The following is a 15233-nucleotide window of genomic DNA, read 5'->3' on the forward strand; positions in this document are numbered from 1 at the left end:
GATTATTCCTTAAAAAACTAAATATCTTCTCCAAATCAATAACTACCCTGTTGTATAGGAAATGGTTTCCCAAGTAACTTAAGAAGTTTCTGCTTTTATTAACTTCAGTTTAAAAAATAAAATAAAAAGATAACTACATTTTGGGGTTTTGGAAGTTCCCAGGCTAGGGTTTGAATCAGAGCTCCAGCTGCCTGCCCATGCCACAGCCCCAGCTGTGTCTATGTCTGTGTGTCTGCAACCTACACCACAGCTCATGGCAACACCGGATCCTTAACCCACTGAGCAGGGCCACAGGTCAAACCTGAGTCCTCATGGATACTCGTCAAGTTCATTACTTCTGAGCCACAACAGGAACTTCCCCTGGGTTGTGTTGTTGTTGTTGTTTTTTTTTTTTTTACTTCAACATTAATCTGAAAAAATATTGTTGCCCTAAAAATGTGATCTTCTAAAAATGAAACCTACCTCTATGAGTGGTAATTGTAGAATGAATAAATCATTTAAGCTAGTGATTTAAATAAAATTACTGTCTTACTTTATTGGAACTTAAATATGTGCTTCTGGGTTTATACATATTTGCATTTCATGTTAAATGTAAATTGATACTAATTATGGATCAGGGAGGAATAAAGGCAATTGAGATAAAAGGAGAATGATGAAATAGTTATATAATTTAAGAAGGTCTTTAGAAGCTATAGTTAGATGGTAGAAATTGAGACTTTATTCTTATTCATATGAATTGTTTTTATAGAATGTAGTGATACTATTATTTTTTACATTTTCCTTTGCTGTGATATTTGAGAATGTGTGCTCTTAGACCTAATTCTACTTTTAGCTCAGCTTCACATGACTTTGTTTCTAGTGCAAGAGCCCAGGACAGTTTCTCAGTTAGAATATCCAAACTAGATCTATTGCTGCAGAGAGATCAGAAGGAAAAAAAAGAAGAGCTAGTTTGATATATTTACATTCTGTACTTCCCAAGTGAACATTCCACTTTCTAAAAACTTCTTACACTGTTGTCCAGTCCTATTCATTCAACAAGCTTTCGAGAGCTGTCTATGCCAGGTGTTGTCAGGAACCAGTGATGCAACGATGAATGTCACAAGTCCTGTTCTAAAGTATCACTAGCTAGTATAAATAATTATAGTAGAATGAGCTGTGAAAGCACTGAAAGTGAAGCAAATATGTGTGCCTGGGAAAGCGTGGGAAGGCAATAAAGAGGCTGCTCTTTAATGAGATTAGACCAATAACAACAGAGGCAGAGAGAAAAATCTTTGAACATCAGAAGTAGGATATTGCTTCCTCTTATAATTCAAGATGATTTGCTCAGAATTGGAGGTTATACGCTCTCCTTCCCTGCACTTATTTCAATGCGTATGTTTAGATTTTGTTTTATTATTGAATGGTGCTGGACTACAAATTCTTTGAGGACAGAACCATATCCGTTTGTTGTTACTACTGTATGCATTCCAGCGATGTCACGTAGGAGATGCCAGACAAATATATGTTCAAAGAGAAAATAAAATGGGTGGGAGAGTTCTCAGAAGAGTAACTGGTCATTTTTGATCCAACACTGTCAAGTAAGAGAGCCACAGAATATGTGAAAAGCATTCCTCTCACCAGAGGGGACTGCTCTAAAGCTTGTCAAGGGATAATTCATTGAACTTTTCTGTGGACAGAATTAACCATTTTCTTCCTTTCCTCTTTCTCCCTTAGATGAATCATCCATTTGCCCTGATTTCAACCTTTTGGTTACTGATTCAGTCTCTTTGATTACCTGACACACTAATAACATCTTCTGGTAACTTGAAAGGTCAGTTGAAGGAGTTTGGGGGGGGGTTGTCTTTTTGCCATTTCTTGGGCCGCTCCCGCGGCATATGGAGGTTCCCAGGCTAGGGGTCCAATCGGAGCTGTAGCTGCCAGCCTATACCAGAGCCACAGCAACGCGGGATCCGAGCTGCGTCTGCGACCTACACCACAGCTCACGGCAACGCCAGATCGTTAACCCACTGAGCAAGGGCAGGGATCGAACCCGCAACCTCATGGTTCCTAGTCGGATTCGATAACCACTGCACCACGACGGGATCTCCGAAGGGGTTTTTTAATGATTATGCTACCCTGCTCCCTCTTGTCCGTCTGTTGCACACAATACAGTTTGTGGGAGACAAATTTCTCACTTAAGGCATCCAAATCACTTTGCTAAAAACCAACTCTATACTAATGAAAATTCCAGTCTAAAGCAGCAGATGAGAGAAAGCTTACACTGTACATAAAGAGAAACTGGAGTTTGGGAGCTTCGGGATTATCTCTGGGAAAAGAGAAATCTTTTATATGACATTCCTGATATGCCCTCCAAGCTATTCGCCCTCGTGGCTGTTTTACCCAGGTCTCTCTGCCTGAAGCATACTCAGGTGTGCAAATATCAGAGAGGCCAAAAGTCACCCGCCGCCCCGCCCCTTGCGTCCCAGCGGAGTCAGCAAACACTGAGATCGTTTCCCGCAGCTCACGGCGTAGGGAATCTTAGGGAACGTAGACACCATCTTGGTTGTGGTTAAATGCAGGGTACAAGCTGGCGTCACTCTTCCTTCGCGCGCAGGCGTATTAGGGATACGCTCCACCCCCCCCTTCCTGTGCACGCGCTCGGAGCCCGCAACTCTCGCGAGAGAAGCGAGATTTATTCCTACGTACCGGGCCGTGCTGCTTATGGCGGCGCTGGAGAGGGGGCGCTGAGCTGTTGGGGTAAGTTCGACCTCAGGGTCTAATTGGGAGCAGCAAGGACCCGGGTTAAAGGCGGATGTGAAGACCGAGACGAACGGGAGAGACTTCAGAGTTAGACTGGGCACTCCTAGAGCTCCGGGTAGGAAAGAACTCAGCCTGAGTCCCTACCTCAGGTTTTTCCATTCCCTCCTAGTTCGGCTGTCTAGGCCTCACGTTAAGTTGCAGAGTCGAAGAGAAGAATCGAGGCCAGACGGCCGCGTGTGGTAGCAGTGGTGGTGACTAAAGTGGGGGGAGGGAGCGAAAATGGAGGCTCCGACCGCAGCCAAGATGGAGGCAGGGGTGCGGGGCTCGGGCGCGGAGGCTGCTGGGAGTTGTAGTCTGGCTTATTCCTTCTCTGTGGTTTGATAGGGGAACGGGAACTACAAGTCCCGGCGGGCGGGGTGAGGGGGTGGTGGCGCGGTCCTTTGTGTGTTGCTGGAAGAGCCGGAGGCTGAGGAGAGGGGCCTGCTCTGACTCTGGACCCCATAGTTTCTTGCCACCTCCTGGCTTGGGCATCTGACTACGAGTACCAGAGCGCATTGCGGTAGTGGCGCCTCCTTTGTGTACGGACTGAGACCTCACTCCACCTAAGTGCTTAGAGACACCCCTTTCCTCGGCCACATCTGGCACTGTAGCGCGGCCAAATTGTCATCCTTCTTTCCATTCACCTAGAGCTGTCTGTCTTGGGTCTCAACACCCACCTAAGCCTCCCTTAGGTTCTTAAGAAAAGGAACCTTAGTCACATGGCTCCTCACCCCCTGTCCTTGGGGTTGGGGCGAACTCTGAGAGGTCAATGGAGTTCTTACCACCTTCTCTTGTTCTTATGGTGCAGGAGCCTGGCCCACATTGTGCAGAGAACGGCTTGGCTTCATCATTCTAAGTAGTTAGTTTTTTCTGGAGCCCTGGTCAGAGACACTTTGGAGGTTTTTACCCCCCGATGTTTCATCAGTCCGAAATCTTAGTGCCACGGGTGTTTTTGCTTTAAGGTTTTCCTTTAGAAACATTCAGATGGCTCCTCTCTTGCTTGACTCTCAAGTGAGGCAGGGTATGGTCTCTAAAACAGATCTCAGACTGCAAATAAAAAATCTGAACATTGTGCGATTAATTTCTTGTTTTGCACCTAAAAGAGCAGAAGAATGTAGTCCTCTTTTTAAACAGTTGAGGGACAGCGTGGAGAGGGATGGAGAACGCCCAAAGGCACTGTGATAGTTAAATATTTAAATCTGAAGGACTTAGCTTTTTATCAGAATGGTTCGAACTGGCAGCTCTTGGCCAGAGCTTCAAATCAATAAAATGTAAGTACCAAATTATAGCCACTAATATAAGGTATTCCATATCAAAACGCTGAGTAATTTTCATTTTTAGTTTGAAGCATTTTCAATACTATATTGAGGGGAAATAATTTGGTGTCCTTTTAGTACTAATCAATATTGTGTATTGTTGGTGTAGGTAAAGGGGTGGAGTCATAAAATCTTGATAAATTTTCAGCCATGTTTCTTCTTTTTTCCTTTTAGCCATAGGCCCGAAATAAAAGATGGTAGTGGTTTGAGTGATTTTGCAGCTGCTCTGGATGTTTACTCTTGAGATGAGTATTTATAGCAGCTGAGTTGAAAAGTAAAGTATTTGAGGCACAGAAGATAGGTTTTCTTTTTTTGTAAATAAGTTCTGACTTAATAAGTATGATCTTCAGAGTATAGTTAAATTCTGGTAAATTCCTAGCAAATCAAAAATGAGAATGTGAAAGCTAACATGTAGTCCTGCTTTATCCCATTCCTGTTTTCCTCTCCTTTCATCTAAAGACAGACATTGCAGGGCTGTACAACATTTAAAGAATTTTTTTTTTTAGTTGTAGTAAGATATACATATACATAGCATTTTAACCACTTTTTTTAAAGTGTATGGTTCAGTAGCATTAAATTCATTCACATTATTGTGAGAACTATACCTTTGACAAGGAAGTTTAAACATGGAAATGCAGCGTGGATAGATTTTTAAGGCGTTGAATATGAGGACTGTACTACAAAATAAAAATCTTGAGATCTTTTTAAATAAACACAGGGCATTGATTTTCTTAGTTTAGACTTTTCAGAAAACGAAGAGGAAACTGCTTTGATATCTTTGACCCAGACTGTCTTATAGAGAGCTGTAAAATTTGTAGGATTTTTCATAATGATTAAACTAAAAGAACTATAACTTTTTTAAGACCAAATAGCTAGAATGTCTTCAGTGATGAAACAACTGTGGTGGGAGTGGCTTGTTTTGATTCCCATCATTTATTGCTTTTAAATTCTTGTGCTAAATCAGGATTTCTTAAAATTCCTTTGTCTCGGTATTAAAATGTTTTCCACTTGCATGTGTGAACATCTAGTTAAAAAGAAAAATGAAAACTTTTTCAGTTCATACTACCAAGCCTGAGGAATTGTTAGATATTTCCATTGTGTGACATTTTCTGTTTGGGGTATTTAAGTATAGTGTATTGAATGATTATTTTGTGAGCATTCTAATATGTCCTTTTATGCTGAGGTAAAACATTATAGTTGAAAATAAATTTTTCAGCAGTTTATTCACATTGAACCTGTAAGTTCCATTGGTTTTCAGTTACAGTCAGTATATAACCAGTCAGTTATTTGCACTTCTGCTTCTCAGATTTAATAAGTACAAACTTCTGCTATGGTCACATTTGCTAGGTACTACCTCCTCCTATTAGTGAAAGTTCACCCAGGGACCTTATATTTACTTTTGTTTTGTTGGGCATGCTGATGCCTTTTTCCCCCTCATCATTTTACACCTGCTCTGATCAGTGTGGTAGTCACTAGTCATGTGTGGCCTTTGTGCATGTGAACTGTGTTCATTGTGCTGTGTTATAAAGTAAGCGTTGGATTTCAAAGAATGTTTTTTGTTATATATGGGTTTGGGGTTTTTGTTTTTTGTTTTTTGTTTTTTTTTTTTTAAATGGCCTCTCTCGTGGTCTAGCTGCAGCTGCAGCAGTGCTGGATCTTTTAACCCACTGCTGGGTGGTGGATCGAACCCATGCTTCCATGGCAACCCAAGCAGCTGCAGTCAGGTTCTTAACCCACTGTGCCAGAGCAGAAACTCCTCAACGAATGTTTTTAAAATGTCAGTTACCTGTGGGAAGTGATGATATTTTGGATTTATTTGGTTAAATAAGAGACATAAGTAAAATTAGTTTCACCTGTTTCTTTTCACGTTACTATGATTGCTAGAAGATTTTATATTACATGTGTGGCTTGCACTGTATTTCTTTTGGACAGTGTTGGTCTACACTATTCTCTGATTTTTTTGTGTCTTTCTTCAACTTCTTCCCACATTGGCATTTTTCCTATTTTAAAGTATTAGTATATGTAAAATCCTTTAGTGCTGGTGGGTATATAATTTGAAATATCTTAGTAACTAACAACTTGGCATAATTGTTATTACTAAAGTAAACATGTACAAAAACATGGTTGCAGCAATTTGGTTTTCTTTTATTTCCCCTCAACATGGTGATGACTTAAATTTTTTTAAAGTGGCTAATTATCTAAACTTTATCATTTTCCTTGGATACCAAATCAAAACCTGTTAGGCACTTCATTTATCCAGATTAGGGGAAAATGTGATACACTTCAACTTGTGTGGAGTTAATGCATGAAGAAATATGAACTAGGGAGTTAAGGCAAGAATGAATATTATTAATATGAATCAACAATAGAAATTTTTTTCAGTCCTGTACTGCCTTTTGGGGTCTTTGCTCTTCTCAAAGTAAAGTATTCTTTGAAGAAAGTGGGTTGGGGGGAGAGGCTTTCATAGACTGGCTTATTAGCATTTCATTAACATTCTTCCCAAGTGAACGCTGTACAGACTTTTGAGGATAACTTGTCAAAATGATTACCTGGATTATGTGATATGTTTTAGATGGATTAATGCCATATAAATGTATTAATTCAGCCTGTATTAACTTAGCACCTACTGTGTGCCTGGCTTCTGCTGGGCCTTTGAGATAAAGCAGCAAACTGGAGGAGACAGTAGATAACAAAACAGGTGGTGATGGGAGTTCCCATTGTGGCTCAGTGGAAACTGAATCTGACTAGCATCCATGAGGACCTAGGTTTGATCCCTGGCCTCGCTCAGTGGGTTAAGGATCCGGTGTGGCCGTGAGCTATGGCATAGGTCTCGCTTAGATATGATGTGGCTGTGGCATAGGCCGGCAGGTACAGCTCCAATTGGACCCCTAGCCTGGGACTCCCCATATGCTGAGGGTGTGGGCCTAAAAAGACAAAAAAAAAAAAGACAAAAAAACAGGTGGTGATCATTTTTAAAGCAGGTGAAATAGGGCATGATTATTTGGATTTATTAGTTCAACTAAAGGAATTAACTTTAACTCCTAAAACAGCATGACTTAGTAGTTGATAATTAGCTAATGGCAATAGTGTTCCCATACAGAGAAAAGGGAAAAGGAGTTGATTACTTAGCAATCAGGGAGACTCTCAGACCCACATTTAAGTTGTTCCTAGTTTTTTTTATTAGTAGTCTATATTTTATGTGACTTAAGAATTGCCTAGCTTTGGGGGGATGTAAAGGATACACTTAACTTCAGAGGATTAAAGTAAAAGAATTTGTCAGCATCGCCTGTGAATGTTAATAATCTTGGCATGAGTGGATAGCTAATTTATTAAAATGCCCAATGAGTACCTTTTAAAAGAATCTATTTCTTGATTAGATAATTTAGACTTTATGCAGTTAACCAAAACAAAGTTTTCTAAATTTGGTGGAACTGTATACCAACTTGGTTTGTGTCTTTAGTATATTATAGGTTAATAGTGTTTTGCTATATTAGTTCCTGCTGTGGTTTAAGTTTAGCAGTACTGGGTTGGGTTAGGCACTAAAGGAGGCTATGATAAGGAAATAAACCTGAATTTCCCTTTCAGAAATTTGAAATATAATTGAAGAAAAAAGATACATAAATATGAAACAAAGTGCATAAATGATGTGGTACCAAAAAGAATGATACAGGCAATAGGAGTTAATGCCTCCTATATTGGGAATTAAGGTAATAAGTCTGTGCTGGGATGGTCAAAAAAGGCTTTTTTTTTTTCGTCGTATGAAAGATGACAAAATATATTCTTTTTGGAAAGACCCATATGCAGAAAGACTGGAATTCAGAAATCTCCCAAGAGTTGTGTTTAAGAATCGAGGAGGATGGAGTTCCATCGTGGCTCAGTGGTTAATGAATCTGACCAGGAACTATGAGGTTGTGAGTTCGATCCCTGGCCTCTTTTAGTGGGTTAAGGATCCTGTGCTGCTGTGAGCTGTAGTGTAGGCCAACAGCTGTAGCTCCAATTAGAGCCCTAGCCTGGGAACCTCCACATGTCCCGGGAGCAGCCCTAGAAAAGGCAAACAGACCAAAAAAAAAAAATCTAGGAGGAGGAGTTCCTGTTGTGGCACAGTGGAAATGAATTGGACTAGTATCCATGAGGATTCGAGTTCAATCCCTGGCCTCGATCAGTGGGTTAAGAATCTGGCATTGCTGTGAGCTGTGGTGTAGGTTGCACATGTGGCTCATATCCCGAGTGGCTATGGTGTAGGCCAGCAGCTGTAGCTCCAATTCTGTCCCTGGCCTAGGAACTTCCATATACTGTGGGTGTGGCCCTAAAAAGCAAAACAAATATATATATGTATAATCAAGGAGGAAGTTGCACCTATCTGGAAGAACTGGAGAGTAGTAGCAGATAAAGATTGAAAGATCTTTATATTATCCTTGAAGGATGGTTAATATAAATAAATATATAAATAAACACCTCGCAGGAAGAGGGAAAAGAAAATATACCAATGCCTGGGACCTAACTCCTCTATTAAATTAGAATCTCCAGGTGGAATCCAGGTTTTGTTTTTTAAGTTGCCCAGGTGGGTTGGATGGACAGCCAGAATTAAGAACTTCCATTTAGAGTTCTGGAAAAGTCACTGAGGGTTTTGGACCGGGAGTTGAATGAGATGAAGTTGGGATTTTAGGTAAACCAGTTCGGTAGTGTTATGTGACAGAAATTGAAAAGTTTTGACACTGGAAGTTAGCAGATGTGTCAGATACCTGGACTGAGACAGCATGTCATTTAGGACAAAAGATGAATACAAAGATATCTTGAAATATTGATAAGACTTGTAGTATGTGGGTGTGGATGTAGAGAGGGAGGACTCAAAGATCATTGCAGAAGTGGCCCCATGTTAGGCTGGTGAAATTACTCTTTGAGTAGACACTGGGCATAAGTATTTCTTAAAGCTTCCCAAGAGCTTTGAGAACAATTGCTCTAAAAAATATCTAGTCTGGGTAATAGAAGAATGATCCAAATAAAATTGAAAGAACAAATTAACATTAGATATTTGAAGTAACAGTCTAAGGTTATGGAATGTTAGATATACCCAGTGGCCACAGATCAGCTCTTTCCGAGTTTTCATTTTGCATAGGAGAAACTGAAACTCAGGGAGAGTAAATAACTCGTTTGTAGCGTTTTACTGGTAAGGATCGGTATGATTGAATTAGAATTGAGCTCTTCTACGTTAGCTATTTCGGCAGCTCTGGTCTCTCACCTTATAGTCATTCTTAAGTTCTGATGTTCTTAAAGTATGCCATCTATCCTTCATAAGACCAAATCCACCTTTTCTTCTCCCAATATAAATCATTTTGGTTAACATCACCATTTTAGCTAACATTTGAGTCATTGCAAAATAATCATTTTCATAGCTAATATAAAGCACAATTCCACGGGTTTATTTATGCATGTTTTATTTCTCTTCCCTCTCATCTTAATTGTTTCTCTTCTATTGGTATTTTTCATCTGTTTATACCAATAGCTCAAATGAAATGTGTTTCCTTCACTAAGTCATCACTCATAGGATTTGAAGACTTAATACCCTTTCATCAAGAACTGAGTCTCTCTGTTTCCTGTTATATCAAGTTGAAATGCTTCATAATCTGGCTCTACTGCACCTGTCACACCACATATCTCATTTCACTTTAACCCAGCCCTTTGTTCTAGTCAGGCTAGCCTATTCATTCCTCTGAGACAGCGAGCCACACTTGTTTGCCATTCATGCAACGATGCTTCCATGATGCTAGGCATAGGAAAATCATGTAATTGTCTCTGCTCTCAAAGAACTTAGAATCTAGTTGCCTGGATTTTGTGCTTGGAATACCCAGTTGTTTTCTTTCCCTTAAAAATCTGCCTGTTTCTCCAAATTGAACTGTTCCACCTCTTATTAAAAGTTTTCTCTGACCATGTTACTTTGATGTACAGATGGTGCTTAACAAACAGTAACTAGTATTTCTACTATATGTGACATGGTAGATATCCATATATTGGTTGAACAAACTAATATTTGGCATTTTGTCCTATATTCTGTTTTTTTCCCCAGGTATATCTGCTATTTCTCAACAAGAGTAAACTCCCTGGTGGCGGAACCTCTTTGGTGTTTTCCACAGTACCTAACACAATACTGCATAGTTATAAAACACTTGTACTAAATTGAATATTGTGCTGTGTAACTAGAACTAATTTAGGGGAATGGAGAGTCGGTGAGGACTGAAATAATTTCCAGTTTTGATTGTGTAGTATCAAAGGAGATAACCCGTTAGCATTTGAGAGCTTGTTCAAATGACATTGAGTATGCTTCCAGGTTTCCTGCATTGCTTGATTCTAAGCTAATGAAATGAGCTTGTCCCTCCACCTACCTTTTGTTTCATATTCTTTATGTAAGTTATACTTAATGTCTTTAAAAATTTATACTTAATTTTTTTTTATCTCTAGTATGAAGTGTAACAGAATAGACTTTACCACCTGAAACTGCTGCTTCAAGTTCAGATCAGGCAAGGAACAAACCTCGAAACAACCAACAAGACCAAAGAAGAGTACACTTAAGTTGAAGACACAACACTTGATCTGAAACAAGAAGTTTGTGCCTACTCAACAGCTTTGAAAGAGCACTTCCCAACGCTGCTAGTAGTCTTTGTTTTCTTCAGTGCTGTACTGTGAGATTGCCCGGTGCAGCAGCAGTTGTATTCTTTATTAGCTTGATAGATCATTTTCTCTCGCTCTTTTTTTTTTTTTTTTAATACTAGCAACTTTCATCCTTTGAAACGTGTGCTGAAGAAGAAGAATCAGCAAATACTACTGAAAGTGCAATATTTGATTATCACTGCGAGGTAGGTGGATGGTTTCTGTTGGCAAGAATCAGTTTATAATTCTGGACTTCCTGATTATTTGGCTAAATATAAACTCTTAATCTGTTTTCTTCTAAAGGTAATCCGAAGACAATTTATAATCTGAACTACTAGTATGAAAATAACTTATTGTCTCTTGTTAGATGAGGATTGTATTAATGGTCAAAACTGGGATTTTTCATTCACGATAATACTTATTAATACATGCAGATCTCTTGATTTATTGATCTCTTAGGAAAATTCTGTCTGTACTCTTTAGAAGTTAAAGTTTCAGATACCCTTTTGCAGTCTTTGAGGTAACCTTGGGTAAAGAAAGGCTACGGAGACAGGACATTTGAAGGTGAGTAGTACTTTGTTGAGAAGAGTCTTTCAGTAGAGGTAGAGTGGTAACAGAAGGAGCAGATTCAGGGAGATCTGAACGCATGGGGTGAGTATTGAGCAGTCCGTTGTGAAGAAAATAGAGAATACAGTTTTGTAGGGCAGAGATGGTAACTGGAAAGGGAGCCTTGCTGGAGGCAGGTTCAGAAAGCCTACTGTATTTGACTTTATTCTTTAGGAAAGTCATCAGATGTTTATAAGCAAGGACTTAATGGACTCTATATTTCAAAATATGAGATACTTTAATGCTCCATATTTTAAAGTTATATATTCAGAAGTGTATCTTTAAAAGACAAATGGTGCCACTTTTAAGAAATAGGCTGAGGATGGTAAGACTTGTTAAGAGCAGTGGACAGAGTGTAAGGAATATAAAAGCTAGGATAAAGTCAGAGAAAGAAGTAGACGCTAGGATTTTTAGCGGTAGAATAGGACTGGTGACCATTTGAATGTGAAGACAAGGCTGGAGGGAATTGGTTTAGTATACCTAGTTGTCCAAGTTAGAAACCTTTGTTCATAGGAATAGGAAAGTACAAATAGGGACTTGTGGAACTCTGCTGTGTTTATTAGACAGTAATCCAAAATCAAGAAAATATTCTAGTACGGAGTGTTAAACAGTGATTGCGGGAGATAAGATTGTGAAGGGCAATTTTCCCTTATAGTGTTTAGTTTCTAGTTTTTATAAAATCAGAAAGGCTTGGAATTCAGAAAGGAGTCATTGCTTTATAGGTAATAAAGGAAGAAGTGCCAAAGAAGAAAATGTTCAAAGAAATAGAGAGTTGGGAAGAAATGCCAAGGAATGTAATTTCAAAGAGAAGTAGGTGGTAAACCTTTTGTAAAATGCTGCATTGATCAAATAAAATAGGGAATTAAACAGGTCATTCTTAGGTTGTTGTCTTATAAGAGCTTCATCACCATTTCAAGAAACACTCCTTTGCCTTCAGTTTATTTAAAGATTGAGGACTTACTGTGGTAATAATAACCTTACTGTGGACCGGAATTACTCCTTAATTTAAAACTACCAGTAGTTCCCACTGTGGTACAGTGGGTTAAGAATCTGACTGCAGTAGCTTGGGTTGCTGCAGAGGCTCAGTTTCAATCTCCAGCCTAGCATAGTGGGTTAAAGGATCTGGTATTGCCACAGCTTCAGATTCAGTCACTGGCCCCAGGAGTTTCCATATTCGTGGGTGAGGCCATAAAAATCAATCAATCAGGAGTTCCCGTCATGACACAGCAGAAACAAATCTAACTAGGAACCATGAGGTTGCAGGTTCGACCCCTGGCCTGCTCAGTGGGTTAAGGATCGGCGTTGCTGTGAGCTGTGGTGTAGGTTGCAGGCGCCACTCAGATCTGGTGTTGCTGTGGCATAGGCTGTCGGCTACAGCTCTGATTAGGCTCCTAACCTGGGAACCTCCATATGCTGCGGGTGCGGCCCTAAAAAGATTAAAAAAAAAAAATATCAGTCTACCAGTAATACCAATTTATTTAAATAATCTGTAAACAGACATTCAGTTACTCAGTTTTAAGGTTATTGTACCATTTGCTTTTTCTCTTTGTTTCTTCCTGCCTCATTGTCTGATTTTAAAAAAATAATTTTATTTAATTGTTTGTTTGTTTGTTTAGAGCCATACTTGCAACATATGGAAGTTCCCAGGCTAGGGGTCAAATCATAGCTGTGCTGCTGGCCTGTGCCATAGCAACTCTGGTTCTGAGCCACGTCTGTGACTGAACCACAGCTCATGGCAGTGCTGGATCCTTAACCCACTCAGTAAGGCCAGGGATCCAATCCAAATCCTCATGAATACTAATTGGGTTCGTTACCTCTGAGCCACAATGGGAACTAAAAAATAATCTTAGACTGTTATCAATTGTGTTAAAAATGTTTATCAATTAGATAAAGTAAGGGAGACTGAAATTGTATGATTTTATCTTTACTATTCAGAAGAGTAAAAAACTGGCTGCTACAACTTTGATTTCACTGGCATGAGTTGTAGAAATGGGTAGAAGTGCTTTTTTGTTCAGCCTGATCTTTTGTATTCCAAGTAGTAGTTTACTACAGAACTTTTTTTTGGTGGGGCAGGGGATGCATTGCAGCATATGAAAGTTCTCAGGCTAGGGGTTGAATTGGAGCTACAGCTGCTAGCCTGCGCTATAGCCACAGCAATGTGGGATCCAGGCCGAATCTGCGACCTGCACCACAGCTCACGGCAATGCCGGATCCTTAACCCACTGAACGAGGCCAGGCATCGAACCCGAAACCTCATGGTTCCCAGTTGGATTCGTTTCCACTGTGCCACATCGGAACTCCATTACTTTTATTTTTTAAAATGGCTACACCCACCCAGTGCATATGGAAGATCCTGGCCATGGATTGAACCTGTGCCACAGTAGTGACTCAAGCCACAGCAGTTACAATGCTGATCCTTAACTACTAGGCTACCAGGAAACTCCTGATTTCTCCCTATTTAAAGAAAGCCAAATAACATTCCCATACTGCTGCATTTCTTCCACCCTCCTTTTTTTTTTTTTTTTTTTTGGTGTTGTCTTTATCTTAATTTTTTTATAAACAAGCATCTGTTGTTGAGGTATCTCCTTTTTCCATTGGACTTTTTATGTAATTGCTTGGAGGGTTGGATTGTTTTTTTTTTTAATGAACATCCATTTTGTTAATGGTGCTTTAAAGTTTTGATGGTGCTGGTTAAGAAGAATTCAGCTGAAACTATTAGGAATTCTTTTAAGGGAGCAATGTTAACATTGTCGTGTTGAAAGTTGCTTGATACATGTATGTATAACTGGGTCACCATGCTGTACAGTAGAAAAAAAAAATGTATTGGGGAAATAACAATGAAATTAAAAAAATAAAAATAAAATGAAACAAAAAAAATAAAGTGATGGTGAAAAACAAAAAGTTGCTTTTACAAATACAAAAAAAAAAGAAAAAAGAAAAAGTTGCTTTAGTGATAATATGATTTTCCCTTTTTAAAAAGTAACTCCCTAGGAGTTTTCCTGTGGCACAGCAGGTTAAGGATCTAGCATTGTCACTTCAGTGGCATGGGTCACTATTGTGTAGATTTGATTCCTGGCACTGGAACTTTCTCATGTCATGGGCTGGCCAGAAAAAAGTACCCCCCCCCCAAATGGATCAAGGCTAGAGGAAAAAAAACTTAAGCCAGGAAAGATGCTAAGGGAAAGGAAAAGTTCTTTTTCAGTTCTATTTTTAGGGGTTTTTAAAAATTAATTTATTTTTGGCCTCACCTGCAGCATGTGGAAGGGTTCTGGGCCAGGGACACCTCAGTTGTGACTTGTGCTACAACTGCAGCAACACTGGGTCTTTAACCCACTGCAGTGTACAGGAACTTCAGTTCTGTTTTGTTGTGCACATCTAAAGAGATGAGACTTAATACAGCCTAAATTCTAATACCCTTGTTAGGGAACAGTTTAGTCTTAGAAGGAAATTATAGCTCTGGTCCCATCTGAGTCTGGTTCATTTTCCCTTAGGGTGAGAAAAACAGGAGTGTGACCTCTTACTTGCAGGTAGGACTAGTAGGACTAGAGTGTGTTTTTTTTGCAGCTCTCTGGCCTGTGCATTACAGATTTTATCATTGTGTTCTTATTTGTATGATAATAAGAACTACACCCTAAACATGAGGAAAGGAGAGTTCCTGTTGTGGCTCAGTGGGTTAAGGACCCAAGGTCTCTGTGAGGATGGGGCCTGGCTCAGTGGGTTAAGGATCTGGCATTGTCGTAAGGTGCGGTATAGGTGGCACTTGCGGCTCAGATCTGGTGTTGCTGTGGTTGTGCTGTAGGCTGCACCTGCAACTTAGATTTGACCTCTAGCCCAGGAGGGGTCCAGGTGTGGCTGTGAGAGAAAAAAATAAATTGAAAAAATTAAGAA

At 39.7% G+C, this 15233-nt stretch overlaps 1 protein-coding gene across 6 annotated transcripts in view; it reads left to right on the plus strand.

The window, feature by feature from the left end:
- Positions 1 to 2636: 2636 nt before the first annotated feature.
- The window catches only part of CSDE1 (cold shock domain containing E1), a 41183-nt gene continuing 28586 nt past the window's right edge, over positions 2637 to 15233 (plus strand). For 5 of the 6 annotated variants that reach the window (XM_047784936.1, XM_047784938.1, XM_047784939.1 and 2 more), the window contains exons 1-2: positions 2637 to 2736; positions 10551 to 10945. The gene's annotated coding sequence lies outside the window, so the exon portion shown is untranslated. Of the gene's footprint in view, positions 2737 to 2836; positions 2855 to 10550; positions 10946 to 15233 lie in introns of those variants that run through there. The other variant, XM_047784937.1, reaches the window with a different exon arrangement.

The sequence above is a fragment of the Phacochoerus africanus genome, chromosome 6 (assembly GCF_016906955.1).
Source record: "Phacochoerus africanus isolate WHEZ1 chromosome 6, ROS_Pafr_v1, whole genome shotgun sequence".
In the NCBI taxonomy this organism is placed as follows: Eukaryota; Metazoa; Chordata; class Mammalia; order Artiodactyla; family Suidae; genus Phacochoerus; species Phacochoerus africanus.